The sequence below is a fragment of the Lepus europaeus genome, chromosome 17, assembly GCF_033115175.1.
Source record: "Lepus europaeus isolate LE1 chromosome 17, mLepTim1.pri, whole genome shotgun sequence".
In the NCBI taxonomy this organism is placed as follows: Eukaryota; Metazoa; Chordata; class Mammalia; order Lagomorpha; family Leporidae; genus Lepus; species Lepus europaeus.
In genome coordinates, this window is record NC_084843.1 from 41555488 (window position 1) to 41582155 (window position 26668).

At 43.5% G+C, this 26668-nt stretch overlaps 1 protein-coding gene across 7 annotated transcripts in view; it reads left to right on the forward strand.

Annotated features, from left to right (window-relative positions):
- The window catches only part of SGMS1 (sphingomyelin synthase 1), a 465134-nt gene that overhangs the window by 226619 nt on the left and 211847 nt on the right, over positions 1–26668 (forward strand). For 5 of the 7 annotated variants that reach the window (XM_062215295.1, XM_062215298.1, XM_062215297.1 and 2 more), the window contains one exon: positions 16725–16816. The exons of the other annotated variants lie outside the window; for them this stretch is intronic. The gene's annotated coding sequence lies outside the window, so the exon portion shown is untranslated. The remainder of the gene's footprint in view (positions 1–16724; positions 16817–26668) is intronic. 7 annotated transcript variants of the gene reach the window in all.

The window sequence follows — 26668 nt, forward strand, 5'->3', positions numbered from 1 at the left end:
ACCCTGAGAAGCAGGGCTGCTAACTCAGGTTGCTAGGTTCCTCCCGTGTGGGGGATCTGGACTGAGCTCTCAGCTTTGGCCTCCTAGTCATTGTGGACATTTGAAACAGTGTTTGGGAGCTTTCTGTCTGTGACTGTCAAAAATAAAAAATGATCTCCGCACTTTGAATTGTCTTCTGTACTTAATTGTGTGTGTGTATGCATGTGTGTAAATATACAATTTTACAAGAATTTAAAAAGTTACATTCTGTGTATTTTTAGGGGCATTTTATGGTTGTTTTTTTTTTTTTTTTTTTTTTTTTTTGACAGGCAGAGTGGACAGTAGAGGGAGACAGAGAGAAAGGTCTTCCTTTTTGCCGTTGGTTCACCCTCCAGTGGCCGGTGCACCGCGCTGTTCCGATGGCAGGAGCCATGTGCTTCTCCTGGTCTCCCATGGGGTGCAGGACCCAAGCACTTGGGCCATCCTCCACTGCACTCCCTGGCCACAGCAGAGAGCTGGCCTGGAAGAGGGGCAACCGGGACAGGATCGGTGCCCCGACCGGGATTAGAACCCGGTGTGCCGGCGCTGCAGGCATTTTATGGTTTTTAAAAGTTTTTAATTTATGTCTTTCTAAAATACATGACTCTCCTCATTTGCACCCGGTGCTTAGGATATCATATTAACCAGTGTACCATTGTTCATTTAATGCATGTGTTAACTATTTCTACCTTGCTTATTCATGTGTGTGTGAGTATATATGTTTAATGTTATATCTTGTTTTTTTCTATTCAAGTGTTAGTTTCTAAAATAGATTTATCTATTCTCTTGTATAATAATAAATTGCTTCTTTTTTTTTTTTGAAAGGCAGAGTTAGAGAGAGAGAGACAGAGAGAAAGGTCTTCCTTTCTGTTGGTTCACCCCCCAAATGGCTGCTATGGCTGGCGTGCTGCACCGATCTGAAGCCAAGAGCCAGGTGCTTCCTCCTGGTCTCCCATGCAGGTGCAGGGCCCAAGCACTTGGGCCATCCTCCACTGCACTCCCAGGCCATAGCAGAGAGCTGGACTGGAAGAGGAGCAACCGGGACAGAATCTGGCACCCCAACCGGGACTAGAACCTGGTGTGCCGGCACCGCAGGCGGAGGGTTAGCCAAGCGAGCCGCGGCACCGGCCATGAATTGCTTCTTTTCCTTGTACGTAATTATAGAATTGTGTAAGCGTGTGTGTATCCATTTACGAATAATAAATCTTAAAATGGTTCTGAAGAGATAAAGCAAAATACTATATATTTTTTAAAGATTTATTTATTTGAAAGTCAGAGTTACACAGAGAGAGGAGAGGCAGAGAGAGAGAGAGGACTTCCATCCGATGGTTCACTCCCCAATTGGCTGCAATGGCCAGAGCTGCGCTGATCTGAAGCCAGGAGCCAGAAGCTTCCTCTGGGTCTCCCACATGGGTGCAGGGGCCCAAGGACCTGGGCCATCTTCTTCTACTGCTTTCTCAGGCCACAGCAGAGAGCTAGACCAGAAGTGGAGCAGCTGGGACATCAGCTGGGGCCCATATGAGATGCTGGCTCTGCAGGCCAGGGTGTTAACCCGCTGCGCCAGGGCGTTAACCCGCTGCACCACAGTGCCAGCCCCACAAAATACTGTATGTTAACAGTTGTTAATACAAATAAGATTAGTGAAAGAAAGACTTATTTCTCATTTTTTAAATTCATAAATTAAAATGGAGGTGATTAGCAAATGTATTTGTTCACTGTCTTTTCAGAGAGCCTGGGACACCTGGGTCCCATATTGTAGTGCCTGGGTGTGGGTCCTGGCTTCATTTCCCATTCTAGCTTCCTCCTAATGTACGACTTGGGAGGCAGCTTAAGTACTTGGTCTCTGCCGTCCATGTGAAAGGCCCAGATTCAGCCCTGGGCTCCCAGCTTTGGCCTGACCCAGCCCTGGCTCTTATGGGCATTTGGGGAGTGAGTGAACTAATTGGAGGTCTCTGTCTCTTTCTCTGTGCCTCTGCTTGTCAAATGCATATATATATATATATATATATATGCATATATTGCTCTGACACACACACACACACACATATATATATGTAAGTAGCCTGTAATTCTCTACTGACCAATATTTTTGAGTACTTTTGAATAACTGTATGGAAAACCAGAGCAAAGGATCATTGTTATTAAAGTAAAAAGAAATCACATCTTAACACAACTTTGACTTACAGGAAAACTCATTAATCTACCATTTATATCATAATTTAAAAAAATAGGGGTGGAGGTTTGGCCTAGTGGTTAAGATGCCTGCATGCCATATCAGTTTGGTGACTCTCTGGCTCTTGACTCCAGCTTCCTGCTAATTTAAACTCTGGAAAGTAGTAGTGATGGTTCCAGGCTTTGGTGTCAAGCCTGCCTGGTGTCTTGAGCATTTGGGGAATGAATCAGCAAATGGGAGCTCTCTTCTTTCTTTGTCTCTCTGCCTCCCAAATAAATTAATTAAAACCTAAAGTAAAATAAAGAATTTTTGGATGAATCATTTTGGTCAAGGATTGCAGTGTTTCTGCTCTTAGAAAAAGTAAATGGAGGCCGGTGCCATGGCTCACTTGGCTAATCCTCCACCTTCGGCACTGGCACCCCGGGTTCTAGTCCCAGTCGGGGCGCTGGATTCTGTCCTGGTTGCTGCTCTTCCAGTCCAGCTTTCTGCCGTGGCCCAGGAGTACAGTGGAGGATGGCCCAAGTCCTTGGGCCCTGCACCCGCATGGGAGACCAGGAGAAGCACCTGGCTCCTGGCTTTGGATCAGCGCAGTGCGCCGGCCGCAACGTGCTGGCCGTAGCAGCCATTTGGGGGGGGTGAACCAATGGAAAAAGGAAGACCTTTATCTTTGTGTCTCTCTCTCTCTCTCTCATTGTCTAACTCTGCCTTTCAAAAAAAAAAAAAGTAAATGGAAATAGTTTGCTCAAAATAGAAGAACATTTAAAAGTAGCCTTTTTTATTATTATATAATACTACAGATTGCTTTTCATAAAGATCAATATCTTATCCTTTGGGTGAGTGTGGTTCCTCTCTTATTTATTTGTGGTCATATTGTGTATACTCCACAAACTAGGAGCTTTAAACTGTTTATAAACTGTCTCACTGTGACTGTTGTCAGCATTTATCACTTGATACCTAGTAACTGCACTCAGTGGATTCCTTAACTGAATTGAAATAGTGACTTAGACATTCAAAATCAGTCATCTATTAAGACAGCCATTAGTAGGTCGAGGAAACCCAAACTTGATCCATGTAACAGTAACATAAATTGGATTTTATCACCTAGAGTTAAAGAACATAAAAGCTACCTTTAAGTAATGAATTTGAGGAGAAGATTACACAGACAAATCAAAAGGTTTTAGTGTCTTTAGAGCTGTAAAAAATAAATTGAGTTTTACAGGGTTTCCCTGTACATGTGAATGTAAATCCAACCAGAATTTGGTCTCAGAATCTGGGTTGCAATATTGGCTCTCCCACTTGCAAGATGCTTATGGTAACTTCCTCTCTGAACTTCAGTGTCTTTATCTGTAAGAGTAGAATACTACCTGCCTTATGGTGTGGCTATGATTAAGCCTATTTGGCATATCCCAAGAGCTCAGTAAGTGGAGGCGGTGGGATTATTACAGGTAGGAACCTCCAAAACATGCACTCAAGTAGTAGGTAACTAGGGTGAGTCCTGGCAGTGGCAGACATGTGAAAGAAGCCAAACCACAGGGTAGGAAGAGTGGATCCCATCAGACCTCCCTTACGGGGCAAGTCGTAGAGTGGGTAGATTAAGAGGTTTGAAGTTAGACACACCCTAGTTTGAATGACATTGTAGGGATTTGAGAAGTGTCAGCTGCATAGTGCCATGACTTGCTCTTTTTTTTTTTTTCCTTTTTTTTTTTTTTTGACAGGCAGAGTGGACAGTGAGAGAGAGACAGAGAGAAAGGTCTTCCTTTTGCCGTTGGTTCACCCTCCAATGGGCGCCGCAGTAGGCGCACTGCGGCCGGAGCACCACGCTGATCCGATGGCAGGAGCCAGGTGCTTCTCCTGGTCTCCCATGGGGTTCAGGGCCCAAGCACTTGGGCCATCCTCCACTGCACTCCTGGGTCACAGCAGAGAGCTGGCCTGGAAGAGGGGCAACCGGGACAGGATCGGTGCCCCGACCGGGACTAGAACCCGGTGTGCCGGCGCCACAAGGCGGAGGATTAGCCTAGTGAGCCGCGGCCGCCATGACTTGCTCTTAGCCCTGGTTCAGCATTGACATGATAGACCTGTGCAGCACCAATCTGGAGGTTGTCTCCCCAACACTTGAGCCATTTTAAATATGCTCCATGTCCCTGTAAAATGAATTTGATTCCCTTGAAATACAAGGATAAGGAAATTCATAATAAAAAAAAAAAGATATGTACAGTATAGCACTTCCCCCAAATGAATAGTTTGTTACTATTCGGAACAATAATAGTTGAGTAAAGAGAGCAGGGCACAACCAATAATCTGTTCTTTTTTAAATATGTTCTTTTTAAAATATGAAGGGAATGCACAAGCACACTGTAGGATTGCTCTAAATTTGAGATTTAATCTACGGAGTATTTTAGGCATGGAAAGCCAAGACACTCTGGGGAAAAAAAAAAAAAAAAAAAAAAAAAAGAAGACCTAAATGAAAGATTTCTGTGAGTGAGATCCCAGTGGAAAGAACGGGGCCATCAAAGAAGGAGGTACCTTTCTCTGAAGGGAGGAGAGAACTTCCACTTTTTTGTTTAAAACTTTTATTTAATGAATATAAATTTCCAAAGTACAGCTTATGGATTACAATGGCTCCCCGCCCCCATAACTTCCCTCCCCCCCCCGCAACCCTCCCCTTTCCCGCTCCCTCTCCCCTTCCATTCACATCAAGATTCATTTTCAATTCTCTTTATATACAGAAGATCAGTTCAGTATATATTAAGTAAAGATTTCAACAGAGAACTTCCACTTTGACTATGACCCTGTCGGAAAAAGATCAAAGTCGATGAACCCTAAAGGCTTCCATAGCCTCGGCAACTCATGACTAGAGCCTAGGGAGATTACTGACGCCATAAACAAGAGTGTCAAATTGTTAAGTCAACATCAGGAGTCACACTGTACTTACGTCTCATGTGGGATCTGTCCTTAATGTGTTGTCCAATGTGAAGTAATGCTATAACTAGTACTGAAACAGTATTTTTACACCTTGTGTTTCTGTGTGGGTGCAAACTGATGAAATCCTTACTTAGTATATACTGAATCGATCTTCTGTATATAAAGATAATTGAAAATGAAAAAAAAGAAACCTGGTGTTAAATTGGAAATTGCATGGAAAATTAATCAATTTAAAAAAAATATCATGTAGGATCTCTGTCTTTAATGGACACTGTTATTTAATGCTATAACTAGTACTCCAACAGTATTTTTTCACTTTGTGTTGCTATGTGGGGGCAAACTGTTGAAATCTTTACTTCATATATACTAAACTGATCTTCTGTATATAAAGAGAATTGAAAATGAATCTTGATGTGAATGGAAGGGGAGAGGGAGCGGGAGGGGGGAGGGTTGCCAGGGGGAGGGAAGTTATGGGGGGGGGGAGCCATTGTAATCCATAAGCTGTACTTTGGAAATTTATATTCATCAAATAAAAGTTAAAAAAAAAAAAGAGATTTAATCTACGGATGATGGGGCTACCATATAAATAGTGCCTGGGTCAGCCAAGCAGGATGATAACTTTCTAAACAAGGAAATTGTCATTGAAGTTTTAGAGAACTCTTTAAGTATTTCTAGGATTCACTAATATAAAAGGCCACATCCAAATGGTTTTCCTAGAAGGTTCTATTTTGGGGACCAACCTCTGTGACATCTTGCTCAGTTATTTTCAGTCACCTTAAAAGTATTTTTTTAATTTGAAATAAGGCAAGTGTTTATTTCTACATTTTCTAGTGTCTCTTCTCTCAGATCCATTTTAATATTATGCTTATAGTTTTTAGTAAAAACATAGAAATCCACATGACGGCTGCTTTTGCGTGTATTATACAAAACATTCATAAAAGTCTATTTTGAAGTACTGACGGGGTAAAGCCCTTGTATGTTTTTCCTCCAGTCAGAATTCTGTGGCCTGTCCCATTTCCCCTTCTCTCCTATCAGGAATTTAAAACCATTGTCAATGTCCAGTCATACCAAGAATACTATCTTGTGGTTGAAAAATTACCTTCTATCTTTATTTCATGAGTTTTCATTTTTGACTGTATCTTCTGAGTGCACATGAGTCCTCTCTTGTATGTTGTCTTAAATCTTTCTTGGAAATGAAAATTATTAATTTAATAAAAAGAACTGCTAATGATAGTAGCATAATTCTAGATAAGCCATTTGTTTGGCTGAGTCTTTAAGATATTTGCATAGCAAATTACATACAGGTTTAATTGATTACAAGGTAGTCAAAGGTTTTGGGAGGAAATACTAGGCCAGAAAATTTGGATAGAACTCAGCTAAATACTCAAGTTGTGTGTGGTAGTGTGGCATATGCTTACTTGAGAAACTACCTTAAGGCAATATGCAGGTTTTTTTTTTTTTGTTCCTGGGGGATGAAGATTGAGGAGCATACTGAATGTTTAGGAGAATGTACTATGTAGATGGACTATGATGCTTTGTCACTTTAAATGAGTAGGCTTGCTGAAGGAGGTAGCTAAGGAGGTTAGAGGAAGAAAGCCCCTTTCTCACAACACAGAATTGAAATGTCAGTAGGTTAGCCATTCCCTCTTCTGCACCCTCCCACTCTTAGCTCTTCTTTGCTGAAAGTGCTAATTGTATGGTATTCTAATTATTTGTTTATGATCTGTCTCTGTTAAACTCTAACTGGCCCAGCCCTGTTCTTTGTCTATAAAGTGTGGTGCTTGGCTGATTCATATTTCTGAAATAGGGCATTAGAAGGCACTTTTAGGTCTGTTCGTATTTCAAAATATTGGAAAATGTTTGAATAGTTAGGAGGCATTTTCATTCCCAGAGTGTGATATATGCTCATTCAAAAAAAAATCATAATTCACAAAATTTATCCTTGCAATCCATGTCTCTGTAAGTGTTAAATTCCTGACAGCAGTTTGGTGCCACGGTTTCCCTCAGTGGGATGAGTAATCATTTCTGAGGCAACTCTTCATCCCTTTTCTCCTCTCCATTTTTGTACTGTATCAAGATGTGAACATCCACCCATATTGATTGAAGGCTTCTGGTACAAGGGTACTTCAAAAAGTTCGTGAAAATGAAACTGAGAGATGAGTTTCTTTTGGTACAAACAAAAATTTGGAGCCCATGCTTATGAGGTGGTCTTTTAAAAGCTCATGGAGGGGCCAGCATTGTGGTGTCACTGCACCCCATATGGGTGCCTAAAGCAGCAAAAGATGGCCCCAAGTGCTTGTGCCCCTACCACCCATGTGGAAAACTTGGATGGAGTTTCAGGCTTCTGGCTTTGGCATGGCCCAGCCCTGGCCATTATGACCATTTGGGGAGTGAACCAGTGGATAGAAGTTCTCTTTCTCTCTGTGTAACTCTTCATTTCCAGTAAATAAGTAGACCTTTTTGAAAAAGCAAAGTTTGTGGAAAATGCTTATTGTTAAAAATGCATGGATCTAAAATTTTTTGCACCATAATAAATTTATCTTTTAATTGTACTTTTCCTGTGAACTTTTTGAAGTACCCTCATATGCTTGGCTATGTATTGTGGTAAGGACACATTGGTGGCCATAACATGGATTCCGTTGGGATGGTATTTCTTTCCAGAACTATTAGCAGCAGACTAAAGTCCTAGAATTTACACAGTAAACTGTTGCTTTCTTCCTTAAATAAGAGTGTAGGAGTTACTGATTTGGCCACGTGTGTTAAGGCTGTTCTGTAGGACATCAGGACTAAACTGGATGATAGATTGAGATCTGTAGTAGACTATCACCTTGGTGGGTGATCTATCATGACCTCTTGGTGATTTACATGTGACAGGTGTAGAAGCACAGTACACATCATGGGAAAACACGGATTGATTACACCGCCTGTTGCTCAAGGAAGTTCAGATTGGTGCCAAGGAAATGCTTTGAGGAATGGCTGTGTTTGCAGCCATGGTTATGTCCTTGATTGCCTCACTGGTGTGTCTTTCAGTTTTAAGCAACATTTCTGCTGCTTATTGGTGGTGTGAACTGGAGCCAATCACATAGCCCCTGAGAAGCTCAGAATTCTCATCTGTGAAATTGGGATCACTTGAGGAATCTTTGTATGTATGTATGTATTTGTGAGGCAGAGTTAAAGACGGAGAGACAGCGAAAGTCTCTCATCTGCTAGTTCACTCTCCAAACGGCCAGAGCTGGGCAGATCTGAAGCCAGGAGCTTCTTCTGGGTGTCCCATGTGGGTGCAGGGGCCCAAGCACTTGGGCCATCTTCCACTGTTTTCCCAGGCCATGGCAGAGAGCTGGATTGGAAGTGAAGCAGCAGGGACTCAAACTGACACCCATCTGGGATGCGGCACTGCGGCTGGAGGCTTAACCTAGTACCACACAGTGCCAGCCCAGAACTTTGAATGTTTTAAGATTGAATGATGTCTGTGAAATTCCCATGAGAAGACTAAAGACAGAGTAGGCCTTCAATACACAACTGCTCTTGTCTCTTTATAAAAAGAGGACTTTGTTATTCCCTAGCATTTTGAAACAGATTTCTTACATTTGAGTTATAATAGTTAATGATTGTTGATAGCTTGATGAATCCCTGATGTCTTTCAAATCCTATGGATTAGATCCTTCTTGGTTCACAGACTGATTCTGTCTGTCTGGTATTTTTCCATATGGCTTAGAACTGAATCTTGAAATAAAATAGCAGCAGCAATTATTATTATTTATTTTATTTATCTATTTGTAACTTAATGTTAAAGAAGTAAGCTATTTGTATAAATTATCTCATTAATCCGTACAAGGATATGAACACACAAGAGATAGGTTAGGTATTTTTTTTTTATTTGGCAGGTAGAGTTATAGACAGAGAGACAGAGAGAAAGGTCTTCGTTCTGTTCGTTCACTCCCCAAATGGCCACTATGGCTGGAGCTGCGCCGATCCGAAGCCAGGAGCCAGGTGCTTCTTCCTGGTCCCCCATGCAGGTGCAGGGGCCCAAGCACTTGGGCCATCCTCCACTGCCCTCCCGGGCCACAGCAGAGAGCTGGACTGGAAGAGGAGCAACCGGAACTAGAACCCAGCACCCATATGGGATGCCAGTGCCGCAGGCGGAGGATTAACCAAGTGAGGCAAGGCGCGGGCCCCTCAGGTATTTTGTTCAAGGCTGTAGAGAGGTCACTGGAGGACCTGCAGTTGAAACCCAACCTTGTGTGACTGTTAAGCCCAGATTCTTAGCCCTCCTTCTTGCCTTCAGAATGTGTTAAGTAACTGAGAGGATGGTCCCTCAGAGTGACGGGTCTGAGTGTTTGCTGGATAACTTTGGGTTGCTACTGGGTGCGTAAACTCATCATTCTGTGGCTATAGGGCTGTGTGCTTTCTGGTATGTGTCGAGTAGCACATGTCACCCATGAGTACTGTACTTTTTTTTACATCCTGGCTGGGTTAGCCCTTATCATAGTCTGTCCCTGCTCTAGTGCTTGGTGGACAGGTGTAGGGCGGTATATGAGGTAGTTGTGAGCCTAAGACTGAAACGAGGCAGCCTGGAGTTGAATCCCTGCTCTGCCGATTATAAACTGCATAATCCGGGGTAAGTTACATTTTCTCTCTCTGTCTCAATTTCTCTTCTATAAATTGGGAATGATAAGTAATATGGTAAAGGATATGTGAGGATTAAAAGAATATATATGTATACATATATACACACATAAATATACTTCTCTGTCACTCTACCTTTCAAATAAATAAATCTTAGCTGGAGCCACGGTTCAATAGGCTAATCCTCCGTCTGCAGTGCCGGCACCCCAGGTTCTAGTCCCGGTTGGGGCGCCGGATTCTATCCCGGTTGCTCCTCTTCCTGTCCAACTCTCTGCTATGGCCCCGGGAGTGCAGTGGAGGATGGCCCAAGTGCTTGGGCCCTGCACCCGCAAGGGAGACCAGGAGAAACACCTGGCTCCTGGCTATGGATCAGTGCAGTGCGCCGGCCGCAGTGCACTGGCTGCAGCAGCCATTGTGGGGTGAACCAATGGAAAAAGGAAGACCTTTCTCTCTGTCTCTCTCTCTCTCTCTCACTGTCCACTCTGCCTGTCCAAAATAAAAATAAATAAATAAATAAATCTTTAAATATTTATTTATTTTTAATTTATTTGAGAGAGAGAGAGGTCTTCCATTTGCTTATTCATTCCTCAAATGCCTGCAGCAATTAAGACTGGCCAGGATGAAGATAGGGACTCAATCCAGGTCTCCCACATGGGCGGCAGGGACCCAAATACTTGGCATCATGTGCTTCTTCCTGGGGTACACATTAGCAGGAATCTGTAATTGGGAGCAGAGCTGGAACAGACACTATGATGGGACACAGTGGTCTCAAGTGTTATCTTGTTTGACACCAGACACCCACCCTGCAAAATGGTTACAAGTGTTTCACAGGTGGTGGGGCATGAAGTGTTGGTAGATGAAATGGAAAAGAGGGCAGGGAGCAGATCGTGGAAGTCTTGTTCTATGAAGCCCAGAGGTTCCCACTTACTTCCTGAGAACTGGGCACCTGTAGAAGAATTTGTACTTAATTAGGGTGCTGATCATATGGTGACTTGTGGACACAGAATTCAACAAGTTCTGTGGGAGACACTGAGACCGGTGGGATGATTGTTGGAAGAGGTCCTGGATGGGGGCGTGCCTGGATACAGGAGGGCAGAAGGATAAATGGGCATTACATTTATATCAGATGCTGATGTGTTAGTTCCAGAGGACCTGGAATGAAATCAGAGAGAGGCATAACTTGTTAGGCAAAAGATTCCTCTTGAGAAAATGAATTAGACAGATGGACTACAACCTGGATTTCCTCTTTTTTTCTTCTAATTTTATTTATTTGTAACATGGATTTCTAATAGGGAGAACAATCTGCACAAGTAGTAGTAGTAAGAGGCTATTCCCTGTTTCTGCCTGGCACACTGTTTGGGACACTGTGCATGTGGGTGTATCCACATGTGAGGGGCACAAGTCTACCGGCTTGTGCAAGGAAAGGCAAAATCCTTTATTTCTCACTGTGTGTGATGGAAGTACTGTTTTTATTTGCCAGTTTTATTTTGATGAATTTGATATTTGGGGTTGCAAGTTTTCTTTTTGACTATTTATTTCCTGATCTTTTTTCAACAGTAGTTCAAAGTGCAATTAGAAATATACCAGAGAAAGGTTTAAATGAACTGTAGACTTCTCCTCGCTCCTGAGTACATGCACATAAATAAGAAAAATGAAGAACAGCAACCCATGGTAACTGCTTGATAGACTGTGGTGCTTTGCTTAGCCTTTTGGAATAGGAGTTGGAGAGAGTCCTGGATGTGTGTGTCAAGATGGCGGCTAGCCAGTTGATGGAAGTGAGTGTCCACCTCCTGGAAGGGATAGAGGCACCTCACTTTCATCTTGTTTGGAATCTCCTCATTGCAACAGAGCATTTCTGTTGCTACAAAGTGAACATGCGTGTTCCTAACAAACATGTTTTTATAAAGCAAGTTTTTTTTGACATGTTTAAATAAAGAACATTTGGGGGCCAGTGTTGCTGTGGCTTAGGAGGCTAAGCCTCTGCCTGCAGTGCCTGCATCCCATAAGGATGCTGGTTCAAGTCCCGCTGCTTCTCTTCTGATCCAGCTCTTTGCTATGACCTGAGAAAGCAGTAGAAGATGGCCCAAGTGCTTGGGCCCCCGCCACCCACGTGGGAGACACGGAAGAAGCTCCTGGTTTCCAATCGGCCCAGCTCTGGCCGTTGAAGCCTTGTGGAGAGTGAACTAAGGACAGGAAGACCTTTCTCTCTGTCTCTCTTTCTGTCTATAACTTTACCTCTCAAATAAATAAAGTCTTTTTTAAGGCTGGCGCTGCGGTTCAATAGGCTAATCCTCCGCCTTGCAGTGCCGGCATACCGGGTTCTAGTCCGGTCAGGGCACCAGATTCTGTCCCGGTTGCCCCTCTTCCAGGCCAGCTCTCTGCTGTGGCCCAGGAGTGCAGTGGAGGATGGCCCAAGTTCTTGGGCCCTGCACCCGCATGGGAGACCAGGATAAGCACCTGGCTCCTGCCTTCGGATCAGTGCGGTGCATCGGCCACAGCGCGCCGGCCTTGGCGGCCATTGGAGGGTGAACCAACGGCAAAAGGAAGACCTTTCTCTCTGTCTCTCTCTCTCTCACTGTCCACTCTGCCTGTAAAAAAAAGTCTTTTTTTTTTAAAAAAGAGCATTTCATATATGCTAAAGTGTTTGATTCTTAACTCTTCCCAACAGAGCCTTCATGTTAAAGGCATGAAGAGAAAAACGTGGGCGGTGCTGGTCCTGCCCCGCTGTGGTGAACAGCTAGGAAATGGGGCAGCCATCTGTGTGGCAGTTGGCAGCTGACCTCAGGCAGCCAGGACTGCGATCCTTTAGAGAAGAGGATCCCAGGAGGGGACACTTGAGCTTGCCCTAGTTTTCTGCTTGTGCTCTTCCCCTGCCGAGGTGCAAGGAGCTGAATCCTGGCAGAGCTTGGTGGTGTCATAGCACAGAGAAGACACACAGTGGAGCTCAGAGCTGCTGCAGGGGCTGGCAAACAAGGGCACTGGAGAAGAGAGAGCTGCTGGAGGAGTGGGTCCTACATATGGGGGGCTTAGCAGGGGGCAGCTGCTGCCAGGCCAAGGGGAGAGTGGCAGTGCCAGTGCTTGACATTACCGAGAGAGACTGGCTTCTGCCTAGCCTCGGTGGCGCACCTTGCCAAACAGCACCTCAGCCATGCCGTGAAACACCAAGACATCCACATCCCAGAAATATGGACCATATACCTCAGACTGGCCTTATGGGAGGAGTATATACAAAACTGACAAAGACCTGCTTCGATCAAGTATAAAACCAAGCCAGACAGGATCGAGAAGATCCACCAAAACTTGGCCAGCAGACCCAAACCAAGTACCCTCTAATTGTCTGACTTATAATATTCAAAATTGAAAGTAACCACTAGAAATAGTCAATGCCTGTACAACATGTGACACCACATCTTGTTCTCTCAGAGCATTCTCCACTGAAGGGAACCAGGCACTTTTGAAGAAGTGTCTGTATCTAGGACAGAGGCAAAGGAGGTACAAGATGAGCGAAGAATGTATTTTTTTTCAATGTCAGCAAGTTAAGGAAATAGAAGCAAGGAAAAGAAGATGAAGTGTGTCACAAAGACACAGCAGTGAGCTGAAAGGAGCTCCCACTGTCTACATCTGAGACTTTTTTTTTTTTTTGGACAGGCAGAGTTAGAGTGAGAGAGAGAGACAGAGAGAAAGGTCTTCCTTCGGTTGGTTCACCCCCTAAATGGCTGCTGCAGCTGGTGCACTGCGCCTATCCGAAGCCAGGAGCCAGGTGCTTCCTCCTGGTCTCCCATGCGGGTGCAGGGCCCAAGCACTTGGGCAATCCTCCACTGCACTCCTGGGCCATAGCAGAGAGCTGGCCTGGAAGAGGGGCAACCGGGACAGAATCTGGTGCCCCGACCGGGACTAGAACCCGGTGTGCCGGTGCCGCAGGTGGAGGATTAGCCAAGTTAGCCATGGCGCCGACCCATCTGAGACTTTTTTTTTTTTTTTTGGACAGGCAGAGTGGACAGTGAGAGAGAGAGACAGAGAGGAAGGTCTTCCTTTTGCCGTTGGTTCACCCTCCAATGGCCGCCGCGGCTGGCGCGCTATGGCCGGCGCACTGCGCTGATCTGAAGGCAGGAGCCAGGTGCTTCTCCTGGTCTCCCATGGGGTGCAGGGCCCAAGCACTTGGGCCATCCTCCACTGCCTGCCCGGGCCACAGCAGAGAGCTGGCCTGGAAGAGGGGCAACCGGGACAGAATCCGGCGCCCCAACTGGGACTAGAACCCGGTGTGCCGGCGCCGCTAGGTGGAGGATTAGCCTGTTGAGCCACGGTGCCGGCCCATCTGAGACATTTTTAACACCAAAGTAATTAAGTACACAAATTATAAATCATTGAAAAAATAGAATTTCATGTATGACACTGTTTATAAATAGATAAATAGATGCATAAATAATGTAGGATGCTGAGTAATGCATGGGAACATGGAGGGAATTGGAGTTGGGACAATCAGTGTGTTGTAGCCACCACAGCATTAAAGTCAGGCAAGCATCACCAATGGATGATAAATCTGAGAGAAAAGCTTTAGTGAGAGAAAATATTTGCATGGCCTTAAAGGATCCAGCCAGAGTACTTACTGCTTGCAAGGGACAGAAGAAAGCTTTCCTGGGGAAACTGGACAACACATTAGTTGGGTAATCAAAGTGCACATCATCAGTCTGTGGTGGAGGCTTTTTGTGCCTGAGGTGTGACCTCTGGAAAAGACAGTGGCACTTCTGTGGTTTTCTGGCTGATAATGTGCAACCCGAACTGAATCTTCTGGAATCACCTGAGGAAACGTCACAGGAGTCACAAGTGGAGGTTTTCTATTAATATAGAAAGGAGAGAGGCTGTCTTCATCTAAAGTGTGTCAATGTCACGGAAGACCGAGGCAGGCTGTGTGTTCCAGGTTAAAGGAAGCAGACAAGAAATGGTGGCTGCATGCCATTTATAATATTCCTTTCTTACAATCTGAACTGGGGGGAAAGGAAATGCCCAAAGAGCATTTGGGATTAGTTGAACATGACAGTAAATTAAAGGATTGTCCTATATAAATATTGCTGTTATTAAGGTTGATGACTGCATTGTGGTTGTGTGAGAGAACATCCTATTCTCAGGAAGTAAATTCTGCAGTGTTTAGAGGGAAAAGGTTGTGATGGATGGCAGTTATCTCCATACAGCTCAGAAAATAAAAAATGCTGAAGTGTATGTGGAGGGGCTGGTGCTGTGGTGTAGCCTGTGGGGCCACCACCTGCAGTGCAGGCGTCCCATGTGGTTGCCGATTCGAGTTCTGGCTGCTCTACTTCCGATCTGGCTCTGCTTTGGCTGGGAAAGTGGTGGAGGATGGCCCAAGTCCTTGGGCCCCTGCACCTGTGTAGGAGACCTGGAAGAAGCTCCTGGCTCCTAGCTCCAGATTGGTGCAGCTCCAACTGGGGAGGGAACCAACGGATGGATGACCTCTTTCTCTCTGCCTCTCCTTCTCTCTCTGTATGGCTCTTTCAAATAAACAAATAAATAAATATATTTTTTTAAATGTATATGTGGAGAGAGCCTGTGAACGATTCAGCAAATGGGTTAAATGTTCACAGGTGAATCTAGGTACTTGAGCATTCATTGTATTATTTTGCAATTTTTCTGAAAGTTTGAAACTATTTAATAATAATAATAAGCCTAGCAATTAGAGTTATGGCCTATGAAAGGAGGGTGTGTTAAAAAGATGCAGATGCTTCTTACCTACCTTGGTGTGGATTTCCCACCCTTGGGGTTGTCTGTGGTAAATTAGCCATCCTGGAGTTGGTGGTGTTGTGCAGGCTGGCATCGCATATGAGCCCTGGTTCAAGTCCCACTGTTCCATTTCCTATACAGCTCCCTCTTAATGGCCTGGGAAAAGCAGCAGAAGATGGCCCAAGTGCTTGAGCCCCTGCTACCCTATGGGAGACCTGGATGAAGTTCCTGGCCCCTGGCATCTGCCTGGCCCAGCCATAGCTGATGTGGCCATTTGGGGAGTGAAACAGCAGGTGGAAGATAACTCTCTCTCTCTCTCTGTCTCTCTCTCTCTCTCTCTCTCTCTCTCTCTGTCTTTTGTTCTCTCTATGTAAGTCTGGCTTTAAAATAAAAAATAAAGAAATCTTTAAAAAAGTTAGCAATCCTGTGGCGATGTCTCCATCACTTAGCAGCCCACTCAGTATCTGTTGACTAAGAAAGCATATCTGGTGCTAGAAGAAATGACGATACTGAGGTTCAAGTTGACATTATCATGTTATTGGTGTCATGGAAGAGTTTGGAAGGAGGGGTCCTAGAGCTGGGCTTACATCTTCTTTAGTGCTAGGTGTTGGGAGGTATGGTGATGGTGGTGAGGGTATGCCCCACCCTTTGGGAACTAAAGCTGCTGCCTTTAAAAATAATGCTTGCCTGTTAATTAAGATCCTGAGGCTTGGGGATGGTGTTGTGGCACACTGGATTAAGCTGGCATCCTTAATCGAAGTGCCAGTTCAAGTCCTGGGTGCTCTGTGACTGATCCAACTCTCTGCCAATGTGCCTGGGAGAGCAGTGGTTGACGACCCATGTACTTGGGCCCCTGGTACCCTACAGGGGAGGCTAGAGTACAGTTGTGCGCTCTTGGCTTCGAATTGGACCAGACCTGGCCATTGAGGACCAGTAGATGGAAGATTCCCTCTGTTGTTCTCTCTCTGTAAGTCTGCCTTTCAAATAAATAAATGTCTTTTTAAAAAGAGAATATGCATGTAAAAGCATTTTATAAATAATTATTTTATAAACATTAAGTTTCTATTAATAGTTTTGGATAAAGATGAAAAATGGCTTATTATTAGGTGGAGCTTTTCCTTAATTTGGGTGGCCCCTTTCCTTCTTAAAGGTCAAGTTTTTACTTGATTGAAGGACAGAGTTTGTTTCCCCAGTGGTCGCTTTGGTTCCTTCTGGTTGCCTCCTTTCTCATTTCCTGCCTTTGTTATTCCAGGCAACACATCAGGGACTGAAGGAGTTGTGGACTGTGAATTTCAAGAACAGTGAAGTTAGAGCACAGCAGAGGGTATAGAAAAGACAACACACGTAAGTCACCCATTCTCAAAGAACTCCTGGATCTGAACTTCCTTGTATTTGCTCTTGCTTTGTTCTGAGATTGAGGCTCTGATACGCTCCACGGACTTCCAGACTTTCTTGGTTCCCAGGCAAAATCAGCTGCAAAAGGCCAGTGTGGTATGGGGAGAAAGAGGAAAGAGAATACGAGAGGCCAGTTCCCCCTGAGCCCACTTGGAGAGGCAAGCAGTGTGGACCAGGGTGGTAGAAATGTGCAAAGGACTCAGGGAAACCATGTCAACTTGAGTCACTGAAACACGTGCTGCTGGCTCTGAACTTGCGTGAACCTGGGAGAAAGGCTCCAGGAAGGCCTGGGAGTGCCATTTGGAACCAGACCTTTTCCTTTAATCTGGAATTGCTTTTGATTGAGGCTTTGATCTTGGAATATTAGTTACGGGCCTGCCTTTCCTGGAGCTGAACAGTGTAGGCCAGTGCTGCTCAGGGTACCAGTCTGAAATGAGATAAAGAGCTTGACCTAGAACATAAAAGCCAGCTGAACTAAATAGTGTTTTGAATCATTGTTCTCCATTCTAGCACATGATTACTATGTCTCTCCGTGTGTGTACATACATACAATATATTGCTTGGTTTTATCTGTTTCTAAGTTTGATAAAGATGGTATAGTGCATGTGGTATTTTACAGGTTGCACTTCTTTTCATATGATTATGTTGTAAGGTTTACGTGTTGTGTGTAATGATAATAAATTAGTTATATATAATATAATAAATTAGCAATAAAATTCTTTGAAAATATGTCACCGTTGATCTGTTGTTTCACTGCCCTCTAGCATTTGGGATCTGGGGGGATTTTATTGCCATCATATTATTGTCTTATTTTGCTTTTTCTGTTTTGTAGTAAGATTGAACATCTTTGAAAAATAATGTTTATGAACTTAATGTAAGCAGATTTTTCAGTCTTTACTTGTATGGCTAATGCATTTTGTTTCTCTTTCTGTTTTGTTTTTGGAAAGACAGTCCAACAGTTTCTTTTAACTGTGTGGGTGTGGTCCATTTTCATTGCTAATGTTCCTTCTTTTTGTAGAGAGGGTGTTGAAGATCTTGTTGGTTTATGTTCTCATTCTTTTTTTTTTTTGCTGGTTGGGAGATTATACATTTTATTTCTGTTGTTATAATGATTACCCTGGAGGGGCCCGCACTGTGGCTCACTTGGTTAATCCTCCGCCTGGGGTGCCGGCATTCCATATGGATGCTGAGTTCTAGTCCTATTCTAGTCCAGCTCTGCTGTAGCCTGGGAAGGCAGTGGAGGATGGCCCAAGTGCTTGGGTGCCTGCACCCGCGTGGGAGACCAGGAAGAAGCATCTGGTTTCAGATCGGCACAGTTCTGGCCGCGGCAGCCATTTGGGGGGTGAACCAACGGAAGGAAGACATTTCTCTCTGTCTGTCTCTCTCAGTGTCTAACTCTATCTGTCAAATAAATTAAAAAAAAAAAATGATTACTCTGGAAGATCACTGTGTACACCTAACAGTTTTGAAGTTGGTTGTGTATAAGGTATTCTGATCCCCTTTCACAATAATAAAAAATGCATAGGGTTCCTAATGAATGCTCTGTCCTTCAGTGTTTATTTGTTCTTTCCAGTATTTCGGTCCTGTTATTTGTTTCACCATACAATTAGACAATTTGTATTAGAAAAATTAGGGAGGCCAGCGCTGTGGCGTAGCAGGTAAAGCTGCTGCCTGCAGTGCTGGAATCCCATATGGGCGCCGATTCATGTCCTGGCTGCTCCACTTCAATCCAGCTCTCTGGTATAGCCTGGGAAAGCAGTGGAAGATGGCCTAAGTCATTGGGCCCCCTGCACCAACATGGGAGACCTGGAAGAAGCTCCTGGCTTCAGATCGGCACAGTTCCAGCTGATGCAGCCAATTGGGGAGTGAACTAGTAGATGGAAGACCTCTCTTTCTCTCTCCTCTGCCTCTCCTCTCTCTGTGTAACTCTTTCAAATAAAAACATCTTAAAAAAAAAAAGAAAAATTAGAGACTTGTTATTGTTTAAATGATATTTGTTCAATTTTATGTGTAAACCATTTCTTGCTCCTTGCTTCCTCTACACTGTCCATGTCCTCTCCTTCAGAATTTTCTCTCCTGACAATTTCTTTGTAGTAATTTCTGTCAATTTTGGTTTCTGAAATACCTTTATTTCGCTCTTACACTTCTTTGTTAACAGTTATTTTCTTCCAGCATTGTGAACATATTGTTGTATTGCCCTGTGACTTCTGTTTTTGCTATTAGGACATCTGTTGGGCTTTCATTTGCCATTATTTGGTAGATTTGACTTACTCTGAGATTGCTATTTGTCTTTGTTCCCGCAGTTTTACTACAGTGTATTTATGTATCTCTCTTTTTTTTTAAATCCTGTTTGTATTCCATGTGTTACATGTGTCCGTGGATTCATGCCATTTATCAGTTCTGAAAATTTCTCAGATATTGATGCTTTTGAATACTGTCTCTTCTTAACTCTCTGTTGTCTTCTCTATTTTGATTAAATGGATGTTAGATCTCTTTTTACTCTTCCCGTCTTTTAATGTGTTTGCTTTCTTTGTTTTTTCTTTGCTGCATTCTGGATGATTTCTTAAGATTTAGCTTTCAGTTCAATTATTCTTTCTTCAGCTTTGTTGAGTCTTCTGTTTAATCCATCTATTGAGTTTTTAATTTCAGTGATTTTTTTTAATTTTTATAAGTTCTAGCTCTGCTTTAAATCTGTCTGAATATATTTTGATAGTTTTTTTTTTGCTTGTTCATTTTTTAACTTTTTTTAATCTTTAAACAACATTCAACAGTTATTTCATACCCTATATTTGATAATACCAGTCTCTTTAATCCTTGATGATTTAAATCTGTGTTTGTGCTTCTTTCTTGGTGTGCATGGTAAGTTTTGTTTACATGTTAACATTTCCTTGATAATTATGTCCTGGAATCTTGAAGTATTACTTTGCAAGATTTCAGTCTGTACTGGGGCCAGGAGGACACTCTCGACCCGGGACCACTTTTGTTCCCTTCTGAATCCTGGTATCAGGTTGGGTTTTCCTACCTTGCTGGAAGCTGGAGGGCTAGACTCCCCATCCCATCACTATATTCATAGTTGCCTCCCAGGTAACTCCAGCCTTCTTTGTTCACCCTTCAGTACTCTTTGCATAGGTTTGAGTCCATGGTTCTTGCCATATTCTCATTGTATTTGTTTCTCTACCTGGAACTAACCACTTCATTAAAAGTAAGTTTTTAGGGGCCAGTGCTGTGGTGTAGTAGGCTAAACCGCTGGTATCCCTCATGGGTGCCAGTTTGTGTCACACTTCTGATCCAGCTCTCTGCAGTTCCCCGGGAAAGCAGTAGAAGATGGCTCAAGTCCTTGGGCCCCTGTACCCACATGGGAGACCCGGAAGGAGCTCCTGGTCTTGGCTTTGGATTGGCCCAGCTCCAGCCATTGGTGCCATTTAGAGATTGAGCCGGTGGATGGAGGACCTCTCTCTCTGGCTCCCCCGCCCCCACCTCTGTCTGACTCTACATCTCAAATAAATAAATGAAAAATCTTTTTTTAAAAAAGTTTTTATTAAAGAGTATTTTTAGGGGCCGGCGCTGTGGCGCAGTACATTAATCCTCTGCCTGCGACACTGGCATCCCAGATGGGCGCCAATTCTAGTCCTGGCTGCTCCTTGGATGGGTGCAGCTCTGGCCATTGTGGCCATTTGGGGAGTGAACCAATGGAAGGAAGACCTTTCTTTCTGTCTCTCCCTCTCACTGTCTATAACTCTACCTCTTAAATAATTAAATAAAATCTTTTTTTTAAGTGTTTTTAAAAGTAGTTCATTCAGAATTTAATTGTAGTATAGTATAGTAGAAGGACCTTGAAAATACCTAATGCCCATAATTCCTGAATCATGAGTGCCCAGGTGATTTTTTAAAAAATATTTATTTATTTATTTGAAAGAGTTACACAGAGAGAGAAGGAGAGGCAGAGAAAGAGAGAGGTGTTCCATCTGCTTGTTCACTCCCAAATTGGCTGCGACAGCTGGAGCTGCACCAATCTGAAGCCAGGAGCTAGGAGCTTCTTCTGGGTCTCCCATGTGGATGCAGGGGCCCAAGGACTTGGGTCATCTTCTACTGCTTTTGCAGGGCGTAGTAGAGAGCTAGATTGGAAGTGGAGCATCTGGGACTCGAACTGGCACCCATACAGGATTCTGGCACTGCAGGAGGTGGCTTTACCCACTACGTCACAGCACCAGCTCCACAGGTGATTTTTAATATGCCTTTACCAATGTTCTTAAATCCTTCATACTTTACATGTACATTGCTTTCCTTTATTTCACCTAAGGATAAAGAAAATACTGAAATAGTGATCTCTTTGAAAACTACTAGACCATATCTGTATTCATACCATATAGTATATCTATGCAATTTTGTCCAGGTTCTTTTTCTGGTTAATCTATTGAACATTTACTCCCTTGGAAATCAGAATTATTATTCTTGAAATAACTCACTAGAACGGAGTACTTATCAGCATAAATTCATTATGCCTCTAATCTGTATTCTGTCAAAGTGTCATTTTTCTTTCTATATGGGATGCTAGATTTAAAAGATTTAGTTGTGGAACTATGCCTGTGGCGTGCAAAAAATAGATGTTTGCTGTTGTGAATTAGCAGCTTCATCTTGTGTAAGCTCCATGTCCTTACATTCCACATCTCCTTAATAGGCGTAGAAAGTGGCATGAAATTTTTGGTCTACAAAATGTTAAGTTGCCTTGGGCTTTGGCACATGAAAAGAGTTATTTTAAAATTAATGTCAAGCAATTACTCTGTAGCAGAATATGTGCCTATATACCTTTTTAGAGGCTGTACAGATTTGACAGGTGTGTGCAGGGGTTTCGTGATGGAAATGATACGTTAGGATGTCTCTAAACAGCAGGTTATGTTTTGTAGGTTAGAGGGATACTAATGTAATCATAGGATAGGCTACAAGTTTCTTCTGTTTGTAAAAAATACTGAGTTCTGTGACTAGAGGTTCTGTGAAAAATTCCATAGGCATTAACCTCATATTTTCACGTAGAAAATGTTGGCATCAAACTAGCTAGTTTGGGGCTCTTTCTACCTTGGATAGCAAATTCCTAGTAGTTCCTTAAATATGTTTTTTGTTGGCTCTCAGTTCAGCATCTTCTGCTGGTTTTTGCTTTCCAAATGGTTGGGTTAGCTGAGTACTTGAGAAGCTTCACTTGGGCAGGGAGCTGTCATTCACAAGTGTACACTTCTCAGGGCTGGGCACGGGGGCCTAATCACTGCTCCTCTGATTCTGTTGGCTTGCTGTAGGCTGTTCATTTGAGAACACTGTATGTGGCCCCTTGTGCCTTCTAGATCTTCTCTTTTATTGTAAATATTTTTATTTTATTGTAAACTCTGTGATTTGGATCATTAGCATGGTTTTTAACAGAGCATGGCTGAGTGCAGTTTCTTTCCAGCTGTGGAATTGTGACTCTAGTCACACCAAAACGGCTGGGAGAGACAGCACAAGAAGGCGATCTTTCAGATGTCACAGTCAGTTAGACTGTTAAAAACTGGGGCTTGACATCAGTATTGTGAGTGACTGTGAATCTGCTGTGGTCTCCAGGTCTAACCTCATACAGCGCTTTCCTGTGCCTGGTTCCTGAGGCTCAGGGCACTGATCAATAAACCTGTACCTGTGGACTGAGTAGAGTTAGGTGTGTCTCCCTGCCTCAGCCCTGGAGCACTTGGCCAATCTCGTCATTGACCTCCTTTCTCAGGTGAGGTAATAAATTAGTATATTTCTAAATAAGGATTTGAAAAGTTCAGATTATTTTAAATGCTTTCCTTTCCAACTTGTTCTCTCTCCTGCCCACCAAGTTTACATCTGAATATTTACATGTTGTTGTACTCTTTATTTGATGCCTGAAAAAATTCCCATGGAATAATTTTTATTTGCCTTTGCTACACTCTGGATGTTTGGTGGTTGGCCTCATGGCACAAAAGGATCTGCACTAGATTCATTGGTAGCCAGACTGCATGGGCTCAAGTTGAAGTTCAATTAATAGTCTGTGTGACTTTGGTTAATCACATAATTTTTCCGAGCTTTCCTTTTCCCACTTAATAACCAACTTACTCTTATTCATATGCTAAACCAATGATTCTCAAATGTTTTGATTTTGGGACCCCTCTCTAAACTTAAAAAATACTGAGGACCCCAAGGAGTTTTACTTATATGGGTTGTATGTAGCCTACAGCAGTGCAGAATAATGGCCTCCAAATATATCCTCATTCTAATCCCTGAAACTTGTTAACATGTGACTTCACCAGGCAATAGAGTCTCCAGATGTGACTAAGTTAAGAATCTTGGCATGGGGTCTAGCCAGGTGGACCCAATATAGTCAAGAGTCCTTGTAAGAGGGAGGCAGAGGGTCACAGAGAAGGCAACATGAGGATGGAAGCAGAGGTCAAAGTGATACCATTTCTATGGTGCCGGCGCTGTGACGCAGCTGGTTAAACGCCCTGGCCTGCAGGCATCCCATATAGGCGCAGGTTCGAGACCTGGCTGCTCCACTTCCGATCCAGCTCTCTGCTGTGGCTTGGGATAGCAGTAGAAGATGGCCCAACTGCTTGGGCCCTTGCACCCATGTGGGAGACCTGGAGGAGGCTCCTGGCTCCTGGCTTCGGATTGGCACAGCTCCGGCCGTTGCGGCCAGTTGGGGAGTAAACCATTGGATGGAGGACCTCTCCCTGCCTCTCCTTGCTCTGTGTAACTCTGACTTTCGAATAAATAAATCTTTAAAAAGAATGATACCATTTCTGGAAGGTGGAGCACAAGCTCAGAGTTCTTCAAGGGATGTATTCTCTCTTGCCTCCAGGAAGAACCCAGCCTACCCACACCTTGACTTTTGCTCTGTAAGACCCTCCTTTAGACTCCTGACCTCCAGAACTAAGATAATAAATATGTGTTATTTTTAAGGCACGAAATTTTAAACAGCTGTTGGAAGCAAATACATGTATTTTCCATATTAGAAATCAAATGAGAAATTTTAAAAAAATCAATTCATTTAAAAATAACCATAAATCTATTACAGATGTGCATAAATTATATTTTTAATGAAAAATAACGATTTTCCAACCGTGAGAAGACTGTGTCTCCTTGGCGTTTCTGTAAGTCACTTTAGTATCTGTTCATCAGAAGACAGCTGCACTGTCCAGCCTGCTGCTGCACTCAGGCTGTTGTGGTTACCATTTGTCAAGTGGCCTCAGAAACCTCGCGTGTACTCAGCAAGGAATGAGCATTCAAAAGACAAATACTGTGTTCGTATTATTTTGAAAACCATGTTGGCCTCAGGGATTATCTAAAAAAAAGCTTTGGGGGCTCTCACGGCCCTGGACCACTCTTTGAAACCTGTTGGGTTAACTCCCAGCCGTGTTACCACCCCTTGCTGCGAGAGCATGGAAGCTGAGATCTCTATGCTGGGTATCAGTTAGAAAAACAAACAAATAACAACAACAGCAACAAACCACCTGGGGTTCTGTAATTAAGGAAGAGAGGGAGAATAGATATTAAGGGCATTTAGCAGTCTCTAAGATGTGTCATACCAAGGTTTGATGTCTTACTCTGTTTTCTGTTCAAATCAATACCTGAAACCAGGTAATCTAGGAAGTGTATTTGGCTCTGACTTCTGGAAGTCGAGAAGTGTGAGGGAATGGCTCGGACATCTGTCAAGGGCCTTCTGGCTGTGTCGTCACGATGAAGGACATCAAGACCTAGTGAGTGGTCTGGCTTTGGTCTGTCTGTCTTCCTCTTTTTCAGCTGCTAACGCCATCGTGGGGGGACCTATCTTAATTACTTCCCAAAGACCCTACTTCCAAATATCATTAACACAACACGAAATGGAGTATTAAGTTTCTTGACACATTCAATTATAGCAGTTGGTAATCACCAACAAGTTAGGTCCTTTCTCCTTGCTCTTTGGATAGCTAGAAAAAAATGGGCATTTCACTTAGACTGCATCAGGTAGAAATACCTATGACAAAACACAGTGGCATGTAGGCAGAGGCATAGTTGTGGTTTTAGCATTTGTAGATAAATTCTATAAAATCTCTTTTGTTTGGTGCTCACATTGAGCTTTTTGATATCTTGTTTGGGCCTTTTGAACTCAACAATATGTTTCCTTTTCTTGGGTAGGAGGAGAGTTGGGATTTAAATGAGATTTAAAACTCAGCTTTGAGTCATAGTTGTTCTTTGTGTTTGAAAATACATGGGGTGTGTAACATTTCCTTTGGGGTCATTTCGTACGGAGTCTCTGCTGCTTTATGGCAGTGTTGTGCCATTGCAGAATAACCCAGTTCCAGTGTCTGATGTGAAATAACAGCAGTATTTGTGAGAAGTGTCTTGTATTTTTTTAAAATGATTTTAAATACAATTCAGCAGTTTGGACTTATGTGGCTTCATTTTGAGTTTAGTATAAAGCTGAATGATAATGTCCTTAATTGAAGAGTATGTGCTTGATGAATTTTCAGTGTTATCCTCGCTGTTAATTAATTATTATGCAGCTTTTGGGTGAGTGAGAGCCTGGGAGGGGTTATTAACGTGCTGTCTATGACCTTGAAGCCCTTGTGTCATTCACACTGTAGGTTGTTTCCTAACTGGTTGAGATAGGGCCGTTTTGATTTGGGATAGAGCCAGAGAAGGCAGTTTTGGAGACAGGAGCTGTTGTGGGAGGAGGGTGCACTGGTTTGGGAGCCACAGCTGGGGTCTTTGCCGTGGGCAGAGACCTGCATCGATGCCTGGTGACCTTCCCACAGGAGCTCAGAAGGGCAGTCGTGTTGCCGTCTTACCCAGAAGCCACTGACCCTCTTACAGTTGCCAGGTTCTGTTTTACCTTGCAGTGAGTGCATGGTGTGACCAGGACACTAGTTTTTCTCTGTGGAAACCTTAGTTACACAGTGAGAGCTGAAGCAGTAGGTGTAGCTTGAACTCCTGTGACTGGGACTGGCTGGTACTTCACACCTTGGATCTGAGGAGCTCAGTGTGTTTAGCAAACAGCAACATAATGGTAACATTTTCTACCCACATATGGGTGTAACAGAAAAATTATAAGTGAAATTGGTAGAAGGGTATCCTCGTTTCATCTTGGGGGTATATTTCAGGTTGTATGGGATCTCACAACTCCTAGATGTTCCTGGAGAGGGGGCTGGCTGGCTGTGGGGCCTGCCGCCTCAGAAGTCCACAGAGCATCCTGGGCCATGGGAGGTGGCAAAGCTCAGCATCCTGATTATGAAGAATCTTGGGTCCAGGCTGTGTGGTGATGCTGCAACTGCTGGTAGTTTTGGAAACAAAGGTTGGAATCATTTTCTGAGACTTTAAAATTTCAGAGCAATCAGTGATTTGATTTGAGAGATTCTTGGGCTTACCAATCACTAAATATAAACAGATTCTATGTGTGGGGGCTCCACCAGTGCAGAGCTGAGAGCCGTGGCTTCGAGTTTCTTTTGGCTGGCAAGAGGCCTTGCAGGAGGGGTCTACCCAGGCCAGTCGTTGTGTTCAGAGGATTTGGAAATGGAGCCTGATAGTTTAGGGAAGATTAGAGCCTGTCGGGGGAAAAAACCAGTCATATGTATAACTACCTATATTCTGAGAGATTTTTCCCCCCAGTTGCTTTCATTTCCTAGTGATTTCCTAGCTGACTGCCTTTGTAGCTGTTGCAAGTGCTTGCTTCTTTTTGAGTTCCTGGTCTTCTCTAGCCCAGCTCTTGGCAAATGCCTTTACAAACAAAGTCGTGTAGCCAGAGCTCACCCTTACCTTTCCTCCTAGCCCCTTCTCTACCAGCAG